This window comes from Urocampus carinirostris, chromosome 14, assembly GCF_059441175.1.
Source record: "Urocampus carinirostris isolate Australia breed hairy pipefish chromosome 14, RoL_Ucar_1.0, whole genome shotgun sequence".
Lineage (NCBI taxonomy): Eukaryota > Metazoa > Chordata > Actinopteri > Syngnathiformes > Syngnathidae > Urocampus > Urocampus carinirostris.
In genome coordinates, this window is record NC_142362.1 from 21,408,218 (window position 1) to 21,429,720 (window position 21,503).

Consider the following 21,503-nt stretch of genomic DNA (forward strand, 5'->3'; position numbering starts at 1 on the left):
TGAAATAAATGTGCTAAAAATAGAAAGCTACCTAAATTATACACGTCTTTTCAATTCAAGCTAATATTATAATAATAATGACTTTGTCACGGTACCATTTATCAGCGGTTAGCATTAGCGTTCATGAATTATTAAGAACCGGTGGAGACGTTTCCGGAAGGAACGACTAATAGCAGTTCAGTGGGCTTCATTTGCATAATCTGATATTATGTCTTTATTTAGTCAAGTAAAATAATAAACTATATTTAATAAATATACTAAAAAGTGTATATATTTTATGCTGGCTTTTTGAGTAAAATAAGACAAATATATACAGACGCTCTCCTACTTACGATCATTCGACTTACGAAAAACGGTAGATACGAACAAATTTTTTAGGATGTGGAAAAATATCCAGGCATTGCTGTAAGTTAAATTTTGTATCGTGTGCACGTTTTTCCGAGTACAGGACAGCACTGTGGTGATGATTTCCGCCACTACCACCGTGTGGCGCTGTGAGACCCAGCATCCACACTGAAGAAGAAGTCCAGCTTCTACTTCCTAGTTCATGTGTAAACATACTATACTGTATCTCCAGCACGCTAAGAACATTATTATTGTTAAATATCTCGTGCATCCATTCAATACGGTTGGTGTAGAGTGTATAGACGAAGCGAGTCGTTTCTTTTGAAATGAGAGTGGATAAGAAAGCTTAATGCGGTTGAAAAAATGGTTGGATCGCTTTTTTTCGCCCACTCTCTAACATGGCAGAGGAGCTCTTAAAGCCCATCTTCCAAAAAAAGGTTACACTTTACTTTATTCATCTTTATAGAGCATATTAGTTTATGATTTTTTTTGGTACAAAATGATACAGGTTACTTAAATAAACCTCAAACATACAAAATATAGCACTGAAGAAACTTACGAACATATACAGCTTACCAACCATCGTCCGGCACCTATCTAGTAAGTCTGTAGTCTTTTGCATGGTCTAATCTATTATATTCTATTATGAATCTATATATACTGTATACATATATATATATATATATATATATATATATATATATATATATATATATATATATATATATATATATATATATATATATATATATATATATATATATATATATATATATATATATATACATATATATATATATACATATATATATATATATATATATATATATATATATATATATATATATATATATACACATATATATATATATATACTGTATATATATACACACACACATACATACACACATACATACCTACATACATACATACATACATATATATATATATATATATATATATATATATATATATGTATTTACTGTATACATATATATATATATATATATATATATATATATATATATATATATGTATTTACTGTATACATATATATATATATATATATATATATATATATATATATACTGTATATATACACACATACATACCTACATACATACATACATACCTACATACATACATACATACATACATACATACTTACATATATATATATATAAATTTAATATATATTTTTTTTAATATTATGTTTTTAAATAGTCAAAAATTGTTTTATTCTTTATTCAATATATATTATTTACTCAATATATTCTGTACTTTTGAATCTCCTTTTTCCATTTTTTTAATATGTCTATCTAGTCAAGTGATCAAACTAATCTATTTATCAAAATTAATTTCATACTGTATATAATTTTTATTCTATGCTTCTTTTTACGAGTAAAATAAGAAAAAAAACGTCATACTTAATATTTCTACAATTGTATGCCAATGGCTAATTTTTATAAATGTTTTAAAAAATATGTCTTTATGTAGTCAAGTAATAAGAAGTACTTAATTTTTACAATATATATTACACTCTCAGTAATCAGTATCTCTATTTTGCCAGATTTATGACCATGTCAACAATTACATATTAGCTCAAATAGGGAGTAGTCCTTTGTTTATTGCAGCTTCTGTATGTTTTTGGGTTGTGCCGGTTTGTGATACAAATGCCAGATGCTACGTGGTTAATTTTAGCTAATCTTAGCTTTATTTTTTTGGCTCTGAAACGCCATTAAAGAAGAGAAATTACACTCCGATGAAGATATTTTAATTAGGGCCAATCCCCTAGTGACATAAAATTGTGAAGTGCCGACTCCACGGGGCCCTGAATGCGTCACCATAGCAATAAGCTCACGCAAATTTGCTCAAAAGAAAAAATAAAGCGACTAAAAGAGTCCAAAAAATGGTCGATGCGAGATTTATGACTAATGAGAAACAATTCCATGATAGCTGAAATAGGAAGGAGTCATTTGTTTATTTCATCTTTTTGGGTGTGCCGGTTTCCGATACCTATGCATTGAACTAAATCGTTAATTTTAGCATTTTTCTTTGCACCAAAATGTCATAGGAATCTTTTAATTGCACCATAGTATTAAGCTGGCGCAAAATAGCTCGTTAGCAAAACAAAAAAGAAAAATGAATAACTAAAACAGACAAAAAAAGGTTTGATGCTATGAATATGGGCAGTCCTTTGTTTAATTAAGGAACAACAAACAAGAATCTGACAGCTTTCACTGTGGGCATAGTCCGATAGTACATCGCTAATTTTATCATTTTTCTTCGCACCAGAACGTCTTTCAGAAGAAAACTTCAAAAATTCCAGTGAAGTTGTTTGAATTAGGGCCTATCTCCTAATGACCTGAAATTGTAAAGTGCTGAACTCCACGAGGCTCTGAATGCACCAGCATCAAGGCAGAATAGCTCGATAGGAAAAAAAAAGAAAGAAAAAATAACCAATTAAAGAGACAAAAAAAAAAGATTGATGCCAGATTTATGACCATGTAAACATGAGAGCTAAAATAGGGGGAGCCCTTTCTCAATTTATCTATTTAGGTGTATCAGTTTTCGATACATGTATTAAAATGCTTCATCGCTAATTTTAGCATTTTTCCTTGCACCAAAACATACAAAATGTACAATTTTTACAATTAGTTATATACTTTAATCCATACACCTCCTTTTTCTCGTAACATAATGAAAATATGATCTTACAATTAAGAAGAATAGATCACTGACAAGTATACTCAGGCTGGAGTAAGGGAACAACAAACAACAATCAGACAGCTTTTGCTGTGGGCACAGTCCAATAGTACATAGCTAATTGTCTCTTTTTTCTTTGCACCAAAACGTCTTTCTTAAGAAAACTTCGAATGCCGTGAAGATATTTGAATTAGGGCCTATCTGACTTGACTCGACTATCTCCTAATGACCTGAAATTGCATAGTGCTGAACTCCACGGGCTCTGAATGCACCATAGCATTAAGGGGGTGCAAAATAGCTCGACGGTAACAAAAAAGGAATCTTTCTAGGAGCTTTTGCGGGGTGGCCGGGGCAATTTTCTCGGGGAGATGGCGAACGTGATTGAGGCGTCAGTTGTTGACATCTGCGGATTACTGCAGCGGCGCTAGCAGCAGGTGGCGGCGCTAACGCTAATGGAAGTCTCATTTCCTTTCATTGAAAAAGGTGAGAGGCGGACGCCGCGTGAAAGCTTTTCCTGCGGCACGCTAGGCTTGCCCGAATGTTACGCCGGTTCAAAAACTAGGACACTCGTTTCAGCGGTAGAGTTAACCCGCGAGAGAATTGCGCCTCGTCGTTTTTGGTCCCATCTTAAAGCCGAGAATGTTTTTATTTTTTGAACAACTGGAAAAAGGGTTAACGTTTCAATCTCTTCTTTTAAAATTGCTATGAAGTTTGTGCAAGAACCACAAAATCTGGATATAAAGGATTAATCCTTTTATCTTGTTTTTTCTTTTACGCAAATAAATAATTCCGTATTAACTCACATAAAAGCTGAATTTAGAACATCAAAATACAATACTGAAATCGTGTGTCGGTTCATATGCGTATAAAACAAAATGAACACAAGGGGGCGCAAGACGAGCCGTGCCGTTTCCTCATGCACGTATGCACTGCCCTCACCCAATCTCTTCTTCCTGTTCAGTCAATTGGCTGTGAGTGTGATAGGGACCACATCTCATTTTATTGTGATTTAGTTGGTTTTATTGCTGTTTTTTTTGCTGATAGTAATATTAGATAAAATATAATTGTGCCTTATTGTTTTCAGTACCAGTTAGAGCCCAAAATATATTTATCTTTTCAAATGAGTGGAAAAAGAAATAATTTCAATTTATTCCATAAAAAAATTATATTAGAATTGTGTTTTTGAAGAAATATAAATTTGGCATCTAAAGGTATAGTTTCAGTTTTGCTGTATATGCTCGCATATTAGTTGAATTTAGAACAATAAAATACAATACTTAAAGGTGGAGTGCATAGTTTGTGGGGTGTATAGTTTGCCCATTTCGAAAAATCTTTTCAATTTGAGAGTGAACAGAAAAACAAGATCTCATCTATTTTACCAAGAAAAAAAAAGATTATCTTACTTAAAAATGGTAAATTTAGGTCCTACAACATAGCTGTAACAAAGCAGCAACACAAAGAAAAAAAGTCTATTTTCCTCATTTTTAATTTTTTTTATTTCTCAAAATCAGAAACATCATCCATCAAACTATTAAACAGATTCTTAGCCAAATTTGGTCAATTCAAAAAAAGTATTTTCTACCAGGATTATAAGAATAAATACTCAAAATACGAAAAAAGACTTCTTATCTTTTTCCATAAAAAAACATTTAAAAAATAGAAATAAAAAGTTAGAGGTATAATATGTTGACTTGAACTGTTTTTATTGTCGTTGATAACAACGCGATAAAACGTATGCAATAAGATTAGATACGGCACTCTAGGATAAACACGTAATAAAGACTTAAAAGAGAAAATAAGTAATGTGTAATATGTGTAAGTGAAATTATAGTTTGATTATAGCTTGAATGTGCCTTCATATGATATTATCCTCAAAAGTGGCTTAAAGAGGCCAAAGATTTTATGCAGGTGCTGTTTGTATTCTTGCAACAATTGTATCCTCTTGGGGCCTGCTTACTATATATCAAGATGGCGTTCGTTTTTAGTGCCGGGAAGCCCACTCGACAGCTTGCCTCCCAACATTCCAAGCCCACTCGAGAGCTTGCCTCCCTACATCTAAAGAGACGCATTGTGTTACAAAGTTTCACTATCCTTATTGCTCATCTATTGTACTCGCACGCCATCTAGCGACCAACATTATGCACTGCATTTAAACATGTGATTCCTGTCCAAACCAATCAGATTTGTTTCCTGTGTTCATATAAGCTCGTTTAAACCAATCAAATGTGTTGTTTCGTTCTCCTGTTTTCCAATAAATGAGTCTCTAGCCATAGGGGAGCACGATTCCTTCCTGATCCGATCCTGGAAGCACGTGCCTCTGATGGAAGGGCTATCAAAAACCTAAATCCCCGACTCAGAGTGTGTTCTATTCTTCATTCTAATACAATTTCAAATTTTAACCTTGACAATATAAACAAATATCAGGATAAAATGTATAAATATTTAGAAGTTAGTGCTTGGAGACAGACTTGTGTTACAAAAATAATGCAACAAAAAACAGTGAAATACAATTTAGCAGCAACATAAATTCCCAAATAAGTCCACAAATAAAAAATTTCTATACATTTTTCTATACATAGGCAAAATATATCATTTTTAGTTTTGTGCGCTTGTTTAGGGTGGTGGTAGCCCCAGGGAAAAAAATGTCTTTGAGTGTGTAACACAGGAGAAACAGAGTAGCAACACAGAAAAAAAAACTAAAGTTGTGGTTCAGTTTGTGTTTTACAGACTCAAGATCGTCTAAACATGAGAAGCACGCCTAGCTCGTCTGAAGAATAGTTTTCCGACATTTGCTCACATTTATTTGCGAGTGGTGACCTTGCGTTCAAAGATTGAAGAAAATTTGCCGTCTGACGGCGTCAGAATGTCCAATCATCCGCGAGGAATATTTAACGAGATCTCGCAACATCGCCGCTAGAAACGATCGGTCGCTCTCGGATTTCAGACAAGCTCCATTATACGCGCCGTCGGATAGTCCTCGGAAAACGTCTCCAAAAACCTTTTTGCAGACGTCCGTCAAGGACGAATTGGCGAGGCCTGCACCGTTTTCAAAGCCAAACTCGCCAGAATTCGTCGTCGAGGCCACTTTGCTCGTATTAAAGATGCAGTTAGGCAATGACTCACATGACTGACAAGAAAGTAGTAAATCTAATACTATCTAATTTAGTTTTTCAACTGCTGTTACACTGAAATATAGACATGGGGATAATGGATTGCAGCCGCACGAGTGCGTCTTACTTTTGGGTGGATAGGATGGCTAAAAAATACCACCAGGCCCAACAGAAATGCAGTCCTTTTGCCCCCCGCTTGCAGCTCAATAGGGATAATGGACCATGGCTGCATGAGTGCAGTTCACTTTTTGGTGTGCAGAACAGTAAAAAAGCGCACCCACCCAAGTCTGACAAAAGGGCGCTCGACCATCCCCAATTTAGAGCAATATGTGGCCTGGGATAATGGATTACAGCTGCACAGGTTCAGTTCACTTCTTAGTGGACAGAACAGAAAAAATAACCGCCAGACTTGACAGCAATGCAGCCTGGCCGCAATAATTGAAAGGGGTAATATAAGGGATCGCGGCTGCACATTTTCAGTTCACATTTTAGTGGACAATCAGTAAAAAATAGCCGCCAGGCCTGACAGAAATGCACTCTACCTGATCCCGCTTGCAGCAATACTCAACAAGTATGAAATGCAGCCGCATGAGTGCAATCCTAGTTATGTTGACAAAACAACAAAAAATAGCCACTGAACCAGACAGAAATGCACTCTGTCGGCCCTCACTCTCAGGAACAGTCGACTGAAGATAATAGATTTTGGCCCCACGGTTGAAGTTCGTGGAAAAAACGGGAAAAAGTGACACAAATTTGCTCTCTTGGCCCTTCTTTCAGCAATAGTCGACCGGGGCTAATGGATTGCAGCCACGACCATGAATTTCACTTAAGGTGGGTCAAAACGAGATAAATCAATAGTTAACCTGGAACCGGAAAATGCAAGTAGAAAAGTAACCTAAAAAACATTTTAAAAAACTGGCATGGTGGTGAAAATGACGCAAGGAGGATGACTGGAGAACTAAAAATGACCCGACAGAGTCTGATGAACGAAAATTTCCTTTTAAATGTTTGTGTGATGTTGGACACACCTGTGCCCAGTTAAAAACGCTAGTTGGGGCCCTCTGGTTGTGGGAGGAATGTTAGACCCCGAAACAGTATTTAATCATATATAAATAAATACTTTAATATGTTTTGACTATGACTGCTTGCTCATTTTTGGAACTCAATCCCTGTGAAATACAAGGGATTACTGTCATGGAATTTTTTAATCAAATTCATCTTAATTTGAAAATGATGTAGTAATCATAAACGTTGTTATTATTCATTTAATCATTTTATTTGTTATATGACGACGACGAAACCGGATTTCAAATTAACTTACTACAAATTGACCCTTTAAGCTTTCCTTAGCGATTAATTAGCAGTAGCTAAGGGTAGCGATAGCAACTCTTGTTTTTCCGCCAGTTTATATCAAGTAGGCACTTTTCATTTTCTTTTTCAGCGTCAGCAACACTTTTCTCTCGAGTCTCGGCGTGAATTCCCAATCCCGGGGCGAAAATGTGCAGAAATACTCGATAGCGCGGCGGCTATCAGATGTGGCTAAAGGCCTTTTCCTGCGAAAATTCTAGAACGCCATCGTTACCCGTAAAAAAGAAATAGATAAAAAAAACCAGGGCTCCCGGGCAGCAGTTGAGCTTTTTTTTAATAAGGTCGCAAGCAAAAAATGTGTTGAAGTCATCTTGTGATATGTAAACACGTGAAGGGGGTTCTGAGTTAGATTCACCTTTCAAACTGCTCTGTCTGTCTTGCCGCCGGCATTGGAAACCAAGAAAAAAAAAGCGTAGGGCTTCTCATCCGAAAAGAATGTTTTATCTGGAAAAAGAAGGGTGTCCTCAGATGTGAGGAAATTATTCAACGTTTCGGTTGGGCGTTTACTAGGTATTATTTCCGTGGTTTTATAAAACTCGTGAGTCTGCATTTAATATGACTTTATATTTTGTTGATAGATGTTCTACTTCTCTAGCTTATTTTTAGATATTAATTTTGTTATTATTAATTAAGTGCTCTTTGCTAATTAATTAGGAGTTTAATTATTTATGATTCGCTTATTTAGAGTAGTTTTATACTGTTTACTTTTTACTAGTAAACTACTATTTTTTCTAAACTTTCCGTATTTGTGATGTTTTTTCTTTTTTTTTCTTTTACCAAAGTAAAATAAGAATTCATATTAGGTACTACCTTCCCTCTTTGTGAGTTTTTGAAACATTTTTTATTTGATTATACTACTTTTTAGTTATATATTTATTGTTTATTTTTGTTGCATAAAAGAAAAATTCTCATAGTACGTACTATTTTCTATATTTGTGATAATTTAATAGCTTTTTTATGCATTTAATTATTTAATGATGTTATTTGTTAATTACTTAGGAGCTTAATTACTTAATATATACCTATGTATAGTCATGGTATACATATAACATATTATTTTACTCTACTTATTTAACATATTTTTTTGCTCTCAATTGTTATTTTTTATTTATTTATTTGAATTTGTTTCACTTGCACTGAAAGGATAAACACTCCAATTTCATTATATTTGTATAATGACAATAGAGGTCGTTCATTTATTCATTACTCTCACTTTTTTTGTGATATTTTCATTGTTTTTAATCAGAAGAATCAAAAGAAGGTCTCATATTTCTTATTTCCTTTTTTGGTGATATTCTATTGTTTTGTTTTTTGTGAAAAAAAAAAACTATGTTCTTTTTTTTAAATTACGGTACTTTTTTTTTGTTGCGGGGGTTGGCTTCTGTTGGGCAATCTACTTGAGAGAGGTCGTTGGGGCTATTGTTTGAGGAAAAAGTATCGGGGAGCCACTAAGGAGTGTCTAAGAGCATGCATCTCCAGAGCAGCTTGTACATGAAAGCAGATAATTTATCAATTTTGTTGGTATTTGTTGGGGTGCCTTGACTAGAAACCTTGCTCCCAGAAGCCTAAAGTACTACTGTGTACATTTGAACGAAAATTGGTTCAGCCGTTTATATATATTATGCAATTAAAATAGTCTACACTAGATTAGTGGTACTTCAATCAAACATACAATAGTCAGAGAATTTTGAAATGGTACTTAATAAGTCTCTTCTGTTCTGTACTTCTCTACTGGACTTACGCAAAGGGGGTTGCTTCGGGTACCTGTTCATTATTTTGACTGCGATGCACTCTATGTCAATGTTACTATCGGCCAGTAATGTTGCTCCCCTTTGATTTCGACTCCCTTTAGGTCTGCTTTTGTTTCCTATTAGTTTTAGTTTAGAAAGGATCTGTAGTCTGTGCAGCCCTTTGAGACTCTTTGTGATTAAGAGCTATACAAATAAACATGACTTGACTTGACTTGTTTTTATACACATTTTTAAAATTGAAAATCAAATAAGAAAATGTCTTTGCACTTTATTTTTGGATTAATTTTATTTTTTTAACTTTTTTTAAATTTAAAATAAATAATAATTTTCGGGGCTCATTTTTCATATTACTTTTCTTTTTTGTGATATATTTATGTAAGCAGGTAAATTGATGCTTTCATGTACTACTTTGCTCTTTTGTTAAATTTTTATTGTTTTTAATGAGAGAAATATATAGAATAATAAATATTTTCTGTGCTGTTTTAATGAAATACCAATACTTATTCTTGTTTGCGATACGTTATTCTCTTTAATATTAAAATAAAATAAATACGTTTATTACACTCTTTTATTTGAATGAACTTTTGTTTGTTATTAATTAGGAAATAATATAGGAAAATAATTGATTTATGGCTCTCATTGCTGTATTCGTTTTACTACTTTTTTGCTGATATTATTATTTTTTGTTTTTTTTTAGAAGAAAATCAAAAAATTATATTAAGATTTTCTGTACTCTTGTTAATGATGTTTTTTTTTGTTTTTTTGATTAGGAAGAAAAGGGCATTCCACAGCACCAGAGCCCGTATGGAGAACGCTCTCAAATCTGTGGATCTCTTCTTAGCTCTTGGGATCACAAATAAACCAGCATTTCCTTGTTGTGATTATATTTTTCGATAAAAAAATTTAAGAAAATAGATAATTTTGGGCTCTCTACGCAATTCGGGGAGTATATTTCTAATGAGAAAATAAAATATTTTTGCTTTCTTATGACATACCACTTCCCCTCCTCTCATTTGACCTATTGTTTTAATTATATTTTATTATAACCTTTTTCTATTTATATTTTCTTTTACTTTTTTTTTAAATAATTTCATACTGCTAACATTAGTTTTCTAACACGAACATTTTGTACATCCATTTTGAAAAAAAGAAAGCCAAAGAGAAAAGTCTTCTGCAAAACTCCAACTAGTTGTACTTTGCTAGTGTTAGAGCGCCACGTCGTACGATAATGAGCACCATTTCTTTTTTTTCTTTTTTTTTTTTGCATATCAGGACTTCTTGATTAAGCGTGCAGAGAGACGGGCCTCATTCCGACATTCGTTAATCCCCCCTCACCGATTTCTGCAGCCAGCCAAGCAACTTTAATGAGTTTGTCAAAAGTTGCACCTCCTCCAGGTGATAAAGCACAAGCCGGCTTAGTCGGGGTTAACCGAGTCCTGGTCAGGCTGGGACCTTTTGGATTGCCCCCGACCCTCCACCATCAAGCCCCCGACCCCCAAAAAAGAAGAAAATGCGAAAGGATTAGCCAAAGTCAAACCAGGACAAATGAAAAGAACAGAAAGAAACTACATACGTTTTAGTAAGGAGAACAGGAGAGGACTGTACAAAACCTTCAGGATGTACAATAACCAGCCTGTCCTAAATGTTTTCATTTAGAACCTCCTAGATTATATAAAGTAAAGCGACTCTAACGAGTGTGGGAATCAAGGAACCGCAGCATGATTTGCTCCTTGCAAAATCATGGATGGAATGATGTAAACCAATAGAACAACCCTGGCTATCTATCACAAGTATACCCGTTTTTCCACGTGTCCGTTGCTGATCTCCCCGTTGGTCTCCGGCTACAACCTGTTTTTTGATTCCGACCACGTCTACTCTCCCGTCCTGGCTCACGACCCGTTTGTGATCCCGACCACATTTTTGCTCTCCTGTCCCGGCTATCGACCTGTTTTTCCGTCCTTGACACCGACATCTCCCGCTACGGAAGATCCATTTCCGTATTCGGATCACAATCCGATTGCGAGAGCGAGTTGGTTCTCGCGTCTAGCGAGCACCGGATCGCGGACGCTGCCCTTCCTCTTTCTATCAATAAAAGTTGTGGTTAACATTACGCAATTGGGTCCTGATTCCGTTCTGGTCGTGACAACCAACCCTTAAAGAATGAGCATTTTCTATGCAAGCGTTCAATCATTGAAATAAACCTACCCTGGCATCCAAGCTTTCTTTCAATAGTCAAAAAAAACTCAGTCACGAGTAATATAAGGAACATTGACAATGTTGCAAACTATATGAAAGCACTAAATAATAGTTCAAATAAACCACTCCACTCCAGAACCTTCATTTTGTTTGGTTTTTGAGCCATTCAGAAGTGGACTTGTTGGTGTTTTTCGGATTGTTGTCCTTTCACATGATCCAAAAGTTCTTGAGTTTGAGGGCACGCGCTTATGGCTGGACGTTCTCCTTTAGGATCTTCTGGTAAACACCAGAATTCATTATACTGTCAACCGCAGCAAGTTGTCCTTGTCCTGAGGCAGCCAAATAGCCCCAGACCACCCACTGCCACCGCAATGCCTTTACTGTTAGCATCATATTTTTTTTGTCAAATTTTGTTTGCGTTTATTTATATCATTCAGGACTTCATTGTTTTCTCCGTTCTCTAACAATCATCTCTGGTACTGTGAGTAAAAATTGTTTGATAAGAAGCTTTCTGTGAAATATCGATATCACTAGTGTCCTAGCGGTTAGTATTTGGTGCTCTCACAGCCGCGACCCGGGTTCTATTCCCATTGCATCCAATGTTTGGCGTAAATTTCGTTCCCCTTGGTCCTGTTGAACACGCGGCATTCATTTTCCATTCCGGCACTTGAAAGATTCATCTTCTTTAATCCAAGTAGACGACTGATGCAATGATGTCGTGTCGGCCCTTTGTAGCGGATTGCATCATTATTTAAGGCGAGAAAAACAAAGGACGCCGTCAACTCACAAATCCCAGGAGATTCCGACTAGCATCCGCTGTTAGCGTTAGCTCGTGTGATGAGATCCGGAAGAGAGCCCCCTTTTAGAAGTCTTGAATTATGTAATCATGGTGTCTGTTTTTAACGGTCGAGCGGCGTTACTAGTATCATTCAAAATCAAGAAAAGAGATATTTTGTTGTAATTGATCAAAATTCCTTCCAGAACAAAATAGCCGACTCTCTTTTAGGGAAATTCTAGCTTTTTGTCGTGTTTCTGCAGTAGTATTGGAACAAAATTTTGGGAGCAGAATCTTTAGTAGTATTTCTTTATTATTGTATAACTGTAGTTGTATTTGTGTAATATTTATGTAGTATTTTTTTGTAATAAAGTATTGCTTCAGTTTTATTTTGGTACAGTTTCCATGGAGTGTTTTCATAGTATTTTGGTAGTATTGCGGTAGATATAGTTTTGAAATACTTTTGTACTTGTATTTTTTTTCATATTTCGATATTAATATAATTTATAGTATTTTTGTTTCTGTAGTATTTTATTGTTACTTCTGCGATTTTTTTTAGTATTTTCGTAGAGTTTTTGTAGTAATTCTGTTGGATTATTGTAGTATTTCTGTAGTAGTATTGGAGCACTATTTTCATAGAAGTATTTTGGTAGTAGTATTTCAATATTATAGTATTACTGTAGTATTTATGTAGTGTTTACATAGTACTATTCTTGTAGTATTTCTGTAGTATTTTTTGTATTAAACTGTTACTTATTTAGCATTTTGGTACAGTTTCCATCGTTGTACTTTTGTAGTATTTTGGTAGTATTACTGTAGTATTTTTTTTAACATTTCCATATTAGTATCATTTTTAGTATTTTTGTTGGGTTTCTGTAGTATTTTAGTGTTACTTCTGCAATGGTTTTTTTTGGTATTTCTGTAGGGTTTTTGTAGTATTTCTGTAGTAGTATTGGAACAGTATTTTTGGAGCAGTACCTGTAGCAGTATTTCTGCATTTTAGTACTGTAGTATTTTTGTAGTATTCATATATTATTATTCTTTTATTTTTTTCTGTAAGAGTATTTGTGTATTATTTATATAGTATTTTTTTTGTATAAAAAGTATTACTACGGTTGTATTTTGGTACCGTTTCCTTGGAGTGGTTTCATAGTATTTTGGTAATATTACTGTGGATATGATTTTGAAATACTTTTGTATTTGTATTTTTTAGTATTTACATATTAATATAATTTATAGTATTTTTGTTGTGTTTTTGTAGTATAATATTGTTACTTCTGCAATATTTTTTTGGGTATTTTTTTCTTGTTTTTTGTAGTAATTCTGTAAGGTTTTTGTAGTATTTCCGTAGTAGTATTGGAACAGTATTTTTATAGTAGTATTTCTGTGATATAGTATTACTGTATTATTTTTGTAGTATTTACAAAGTACTATTTTTGTAGTATCTCTGTTGTAATTTTTCATATTAAAGTATTACTGCAGTTATATTTTCGTACAGTTTACATAGTAGTACTTTTGTAGTATTTTGGTAGTATTACTTTAATATATATATATATATATATATATATATATATATATATATATATACATCAATATAATCTATAGCAATTTTGTTCGTGTTACTTCTGCAGTATTATTTTTGTAGTATTTCTGTAGTGGTATTGGAGCAGTATTTTGGGAGCAGTATTTCCGTAGTAGTATTTCTGTATTAAAGTATTAATGTAATATTTTTGTAGTATTTACATATTACTACTCTTGTTGGATTTCTGTAATTATATTTTTGTAGTATTACTGTAGTAGTTTTTTTTGTATTAAAATATTACTTTTGTAGTATTTTGGTACAGTTTCCTTAGTAATACTTTTGTATTATTTTGGTGTACGTAGTACTTCTGATGTAGTGTTTTTTGGTATTTCCATATTAGTATCGTTTATCTTATTTCTGTTGTGTTTCTGTAATATTTTAGTGTTACTTCTGCAGTATTATTTTGTAGTATTTCCTTATCTGTATTTTTGTAGTATTCCTTTAATATTTGTATCTTTAGTATTTTTTTGATAGTACAGTATTTTGTAGTAGTAATTTCTGGAGTATCTTTAATAATATTGTTTTATTATAGTATTACTGAAGTAATGTTTTTGTAGTAGTTTTTAAGTATTAATTTCCTGGGTCCTGTTTTGACACAATGTTAATATAAGATTTTGAACACGACTCCAAACACATTTTTGATTAATAGTTAATTAATACCGTAGATCCCAGGATACAGCAACCCTATTTTATGACGTTTTTACTGTATGGTTTGAAAGATGGTTTTCTACCCCTCTTTACAGTATTTTGCCCGTTACATAACGTCGAATACAATAATAAAATTCTGTGTTTGTGTGTTTAACAGGTTACATTTCTAAAATTGGCTGTCTGCTAGTAGCCGACATCATATAAAATGTTGGTCTGCAATTGGTTTAAATTACGGCGTCATGAAATTGCAGCTAAGCTTTTTGTTGAATTACCTCCCACAATACCTTTTATTCAAACAGTTCAGAATCTTTGCAGTGGTACAATACTTTATTAACTGTATTTCCAATACTGTATTCATTTAATATGGGCCCCAAATCTTGAAGTGATCATAAAGTTAGAAGCAAAAACCTGATAACCATGGGAACAAAGCTAAGAAAGTTTTGAAACTTTTAAATTAGGTTTTGATTTTAGTCTGCAGTCTGCAATCTTTTTCTCGTGTGCATCCACCCGTAAATCCACTCCACCAGCTCAAATCATGTCACACCCAAGGTAAATTAAATGTCCCTTTTCCTTTACGTAAATTTTTTTTTTTTAATCCTAATCAAATGCATGTGTATGACACCTAAATTGTGCTTACTTTATATTATATCATTATTTTATTGTTTTGACTTTGGGTAGTGTGGGTGTGTACTCATTAGCTAATTGTCATTGGTTTTTATACTTAGATATTTTACTTTGGAACCCATAACTCTACCACTTGTTTTCACTATTTCCTATTCTTGCCACGCATGTTAGCTACTTGGCTACGGTCTTGGAGTTAAATAGCATTGGTTTCCATCCCTCACCATACGCAATTTGTTTGTATGCTCCCCACCTAAGAATGGATTATTGTGGTATACCAGACATCTACTGTAATCATTTTTGACCCGTTACCCTTACCGGTTTTATTCTTACATGTACTCAAAATAAACGAATAAAAAGTAGAATTTTTACTATTTTTCCAGCATATCTTCCCCACAGGCTTTTGAGTAAAAAAAAAACGTCCGATTTCTTTGTCATCTCCGGTGCTAGCTCATTGCTAGGCCAGACGCTTCTTTGCCCTTTCAAAGTTGAAGCCTCCAAAACTTTGTTTGTGTTTTGCACTTTTCACTGTTTTTTTTTGTCAACTACACGTGTCCAATATCAAAAACAAGCTAATGCTAGCCTAATTATCTCCTTGTGTGAGTTACAAAACTACTTTTTGATGGCATACAATGCTATTGAGCTCTCATTTAATGCTTTCTTTATGGAAATCTTATATCCAAGTGGTTGGAATAAAGCTAAAGGGACATATTTTGACAACTAAGATAACATTAGCTTGTTTTTATGTTATCTCTTTGTAATTCACAAAGCTACATTGTGATAGCATAGAATTTGAAATAATACTGGCATTGGCCTGTAACAATTTCAAGCTATATTTTAATTGCTAGCATTAGCTCACTTTTAATGCTTATCCAACTGGTAGTAACAAAAGTAAGGGGGCATATTTTGATAACTAAGCTACCTTTTTTTTGTTTTCTGTTTAATTTACAAAGCTACATTGTGATAGCATAGAAGTTGAACTTATGCTAGCATTGGCTTGTAAGATTTGCAAGCTTAGCTATCCTGATTTAAGTTCCCAAATTACTAGCATTAGCTCACATTTGTTGCTGTCTTTATTTACCAATTTTTTCTTCTTATCCAACTGGTCGTAACAAAGGTAAGGGGACACATTTTGATATCTAAGCTACCGTTAGCTTCGTTTTATGGTATCTCTATGTGTAATTGAGAAAGCTACAGTGTGGTAGCACAATTGTGAAGTAATGCTGGCCATTGGTTTTGTAAATGTGAGTGTACTTCACAAAGCTGTTGGAACCATTTTCAGGTGGATATATATTTTGTAATATTTAGTTTGCTTAGCAATATTATAGGGAAAAAAAACTTTTAGTAGCAGAGAAGGTGAGCTAATGCTAATTATTATGCTTTTATTTGTCAGGTGGTGAGGTGAGCCAACACTTTCTGTCTGCCTTACAATTACATATGATATGTTTTTGCTTCTTCATTGAACAGCCAAGTAATCGAAAGAGGACGTACATTTTAGTCAATATTTTTTCTCCTTTCTTTGTGCTTTTTTTGTGTACAGGACTTTTTCCACGCATTCCAATCGACCTTAGAAACGATCCTTTTGCGGAACATTCCACATATTCACACGCAAGCTCCCTTTGAAGCTCGTCGATATTTATGTTTATTGTTATTTGAACACAGGAGACGATTCCGCCCACAATTCTTTGCATGACTCTCGGTCGATATGCTAGCTTCGCGAGCTATCAACACTCGAATCGGCGTCATTAGTTAGCCAAAGCGTGTATCGACGTCCGCGGCACGCTCGGAATGCTAATAAGCCGCTACAGTCGGCTCGCAAAATACGTCAATAACGTTCCATAATTTGCTCGTTTAGCTGCGTTCCGACCAGGTCCCTGAAAGAAAGGCGTGTTTTCTCCACCGTATCCGTTGCCTTGGACATGATTGAAGATGCTAGGAGTGACGTAACGTTTACCAGCACCGTTAAAGAATCCTCGAGGCAATTTATGGTGTAGAAATCCTTGAAGAATTGACATGAATTCATCTCATCTCATCTCATCAGCTGCACCGCTTATCCTCAGTAGGGTCGCGGGGATGCTGGAGCCCATCCCAGCAATCATCGGGCAGTGGGCAGGGGACACCCTGGACTGGTTGCCAGCCAATCGCAGGGCACACGGGGACAGACAACTCACTCGCTCAGTCACACCTAGGGACAATTTGGACCGGCCAATTCACCTGAAATGCATGTTTTTGGAATGTGGGAGGAAACCGGAGTGCCCGGAGGAAACCCACGCAAGCACGGGGAGAACCTACAAACTCCGCACAGTAAGTCCAGTAGCTGGATTTGAACCCACTCAGGAGGTTCCCACGACCTCAGAACTATGCCGCACACGCGCTAACCACTGCGTCGCCGTGCTGCCCGGACATGAATTCATATTAAAGTATATATTTTCATTCTTTTTATCTAAATGAATTATTTGTATCGCTTTTTTTAGCAAATCAAAATTATATAATGCAAAATGTTGTACATTTTAAAGTCAAACACATTGATCCTGTGCATTTTAAACCAAAATAAGAAAGCTAGATCTATGATCAACGTGTACCCTCATAAATACATTAGGTATGAAAGATGTTGTATGACAGGTTCCTTTTTTAAGATTGCCTGTCTGCTAGTGAATGGCGTAATATATAATGTTGATCTGCAACTGGTTTGCATCACAGCGTCATGAAAATGCAGATATTATTTATGTTGAATTACCTCCCACTATGCCGTTCTTTATTTTAATTCTGGTCAGAATATTTGCAGTGATAAAGTACTGTATTTGTATGCCGTATTCATTCAATATGGGTCCCTAGGCTTTAAGTGATCCTAAAGGGAGAAGTAAAAACATGATAAACATGGAAACAAAGCTTGCGATTATCCAGAAATATGAAGAAAGCATGCAAAACATGTGAATAACGTTCCACAATTTGCTCGTTTAGCTTCGTTCCGACCAGGTCTCTGAAAGAAAGGCATGTTTTCTCCACCGTATCCGTTACCTTGGACATGATTGAAGATGACAGGAGTGACGTTTACCAGCACCGTTAGAGAATCCTTGAGGCAATTTATGGTCTAGAAATCCTTGAAGAATTGACATAAATTCATATTAAAATATATATTTTCATTCTTTTTATTTACTTGACTTATTTGTATTGTTTTTTTTAGCTAAGCAGAATGATTCAATGCCAATTTCTGACTAGATCTGTCATGATTGCCGATTCAAGGCACCTGTTACTGCACAATTGGCGCCAACAGCCCTGTGAGCTGATTGGCTTATAGACTCCTTTTAAACCCCCGTCTTTTAAGAGAACCCTGTCTGATCGTTGCGAACTGATGCTCCCAGCTCGGCAAGCTCTCACTTTCAGACACTTTTCTCTGCCTGATATCCGTTGCCAACCTGTTTCCGGACCTGACTCTGCCCTGTTGTGCCTCCCCGATATCCGACCTGTTTTACCCCACTACCTGCCTGACACCTGTTGCCGACCTTGTTTCTGAACTTGATACCGCCCTTACTCTCCCGTCCCGGCTAACAACTAGTAATCCTGCAAATCTACGACCATTCTCGCTCGACAAGGAAGTGCCACTTCCGCGTCTCCAGCCACCTGCTACCCCTTGTCCGTCAACCATCGGATTGTGAAAGCAAGCCCTACTCTCCCTCTTTATTAATAAGACTGAGTAAACGAGCGCTATTGGGTCCCGTGTCTGTTTCTGGTCTGTGACAAGATCAACAGTGTCTTCCTTGGTGGGGTGCATGCTCCCTCATAAGAACAGTTTGTACTTTTTAAATTTGAACACATTAATCAAAGAATAAATAAGAATGCTAGATCTATAATGGATGTGTGCCCTTTTTAGCTAGTGAATCATAAATACGCTAGGTATAAAAGGCAATGACACAGCAAACAAGTGACACTCACAAAGCATGGTAAACGAGACAGGAGTTCAATGCAAAAATTGATCTCCTTGTCATCTAATTAGACAAAATATTTAGTGTTGTTCCGATGTTAATGCTGTACTATTTTAATGTATCGGTGAGTTAACAGACCAAATCAAATGAGTTTTGAATTTGATTAAATGTAATACATACTCATATTGGTGGTTTGGTAAATTACAGTATTAAATATCAGCACCCATGCTTTTGTGATGACAGCCATGACAAGATAGTGGTTCCTCTTCAATGGTTTACAGGAGGTTATTGTAACGCGCAACTTATGAGGTACACATACCTGCCAACACTACTGCTTTAGATGTTGAACAATCGCTTTTTGCCCCTTAGAAATGCTTACTGCTTGGAAAAAAATGTACCGCGTCTTCAAATTTATATGACAACAACCTTGACTCGGGATTAGTATCTGCTTAATTACGTTGCTCACAACGTGTTGCACACACACACACATACCATACACAGTATCCATTCCAACCCCACCATGAAGTCAAGTTATTTTTATTTGTATATCCCTTAATCACAAAGAGTCTCAAAGGGCTTCACAGGTTGTTACACAGATTATTTTTTCAGACTATTATTACACCATCCCCTGATCTGGAACCAACATGAGGGCAAGGAAAAAGTCAAAAAAACCTCAACATGAGGAAAATGAAGAAACCTTGAGAAGGGACCGCACATGTGGTATCCCCCTTCCAGGATAACCAGACAGCAAAGGATGTTGCAATCACAAATAATACAGAGATATTGTCCACGAAAAGTATAGGTTATTTATATGCTAATATGTTATAGAGTAGAAGTTAGTTTTAAGCTTAGATTTAAACATTTCCACTGGGGTTGCAGATCGGATCTCAGGGGAAAAAGAATTCCACAGCACCGGTGCCCGGATGGAGGACGCTCTCGAACCAGTGGAACAATTCTTGGGATCACCAAAAGACCGGCACTCTCAGAACGAAGGCTTCGGACCGGAACATAGGGGGAGATCAGATCTGAAAGATATGAGGGAGCAAGTCCATGTATGATTTTGTAAAATACTAAGAGAACCTTGAAAATCGGCGTGATGTGATTGGACTTTTTTGTCCTAGTTAAAAGCCTCGCTGGGGCATTTTGTACCAGCTGAAAACTCTTGATTCTGGACTTCGGGAGACCGGAGAGTAGTGCATTACAGTAATCGAGACGGGAGGTAACAAACGCGTGAATTATAATCCCTGCATCCGACTGAGACAGCATAGGACGAATTTTAGCAAGGTCCTTCAAACTTGTCGTCAATTTTGTTTTCGTAAACGACAGTTGTGAATCCAAATTTATCGTCACACATCCGAATAGAGCTACCAAAAATTTGTATGTTGAAGTCTTGAAAAAGCATTTTTATAGAATTCACTTTGCAACCAAATCTTTTGACATTTTTAAGGTTGTTTTCAGTGTACTTTAACTCATTTATGCTGGTTTGATTATGGTAATCTAATTAGCTTGATTAGCAACCCCAAGTCAGCTAGTTAACATGCAAACAAATGCTGAAAAACTAAATATTTGGGCAATCCCAGTGTGATAGAAAAGATGACCAGTTGTTTACCGCGTAGCACGCTAGCACGTCCGGCCGCTATAAAGTGTCGGGCGTCGTTGAGGTCGTCCATCTCGCTCAGTGAAAATGGACGGCGTTAATGAGGCAGCCGGCAGCGGCGCTTTTGCAATAACAGTTTGACAAGAACGCCTCGGGCGCGCCCCATAAGTGACGGACGGGCGAGACCACAAACCGAGACGCTAGCGGAGGACGAGACGGACCCTAGATTACAAAAGACGAGTCGACTTTGATTTGGAGTTCTCTTGCAGTAAACTTAGGCGTTAATTTGATTATAGCTTATTTTCAACGTAAAGGTAGGCTTTGCGGCGAAAATATCGCATCACGATTAGATCACAATTGTCAATTTTTTTAACTGATTAGCATAATCCTGATTTTTTTTCTGTTCAATTTACTTGAAATGTAGCTAATTTTTAAACCGGGTTTCATTTAAATTGCAATTTTTTTACCCAATTTTATAATGATTAAAAATTCAGCGATATTGAAAAAACATTAGCATTCGATGGAAGTGGCCTCGTCCACAATTCTAGCATTATCAAAATGTTCAATACAATAGGCAGAAATGCTAAGAAATTTGCATTAGCAGCTAGTTGCCTAGCATTATTACCTAGCGTTTGTCGCTGTCATTTAATAACATTTCAGAATTTGTATTTTTATTTTTTCATAATAGTCCCCTAGTTTAAAGTTAGACACACTCTCAACGTCCTACAAGATAAAAAAATAAAACGTGATAATAATGATTTGTGACAACTATAGTATTAGGTGCTCAAGTAATTGAAATGAACTGCCAAAGCAATGCTAGCACCGTAATTGAGGCTAGCTACTAAAGTTATGCTATTTGTTAAGACAGGTAGTGGTTGAGG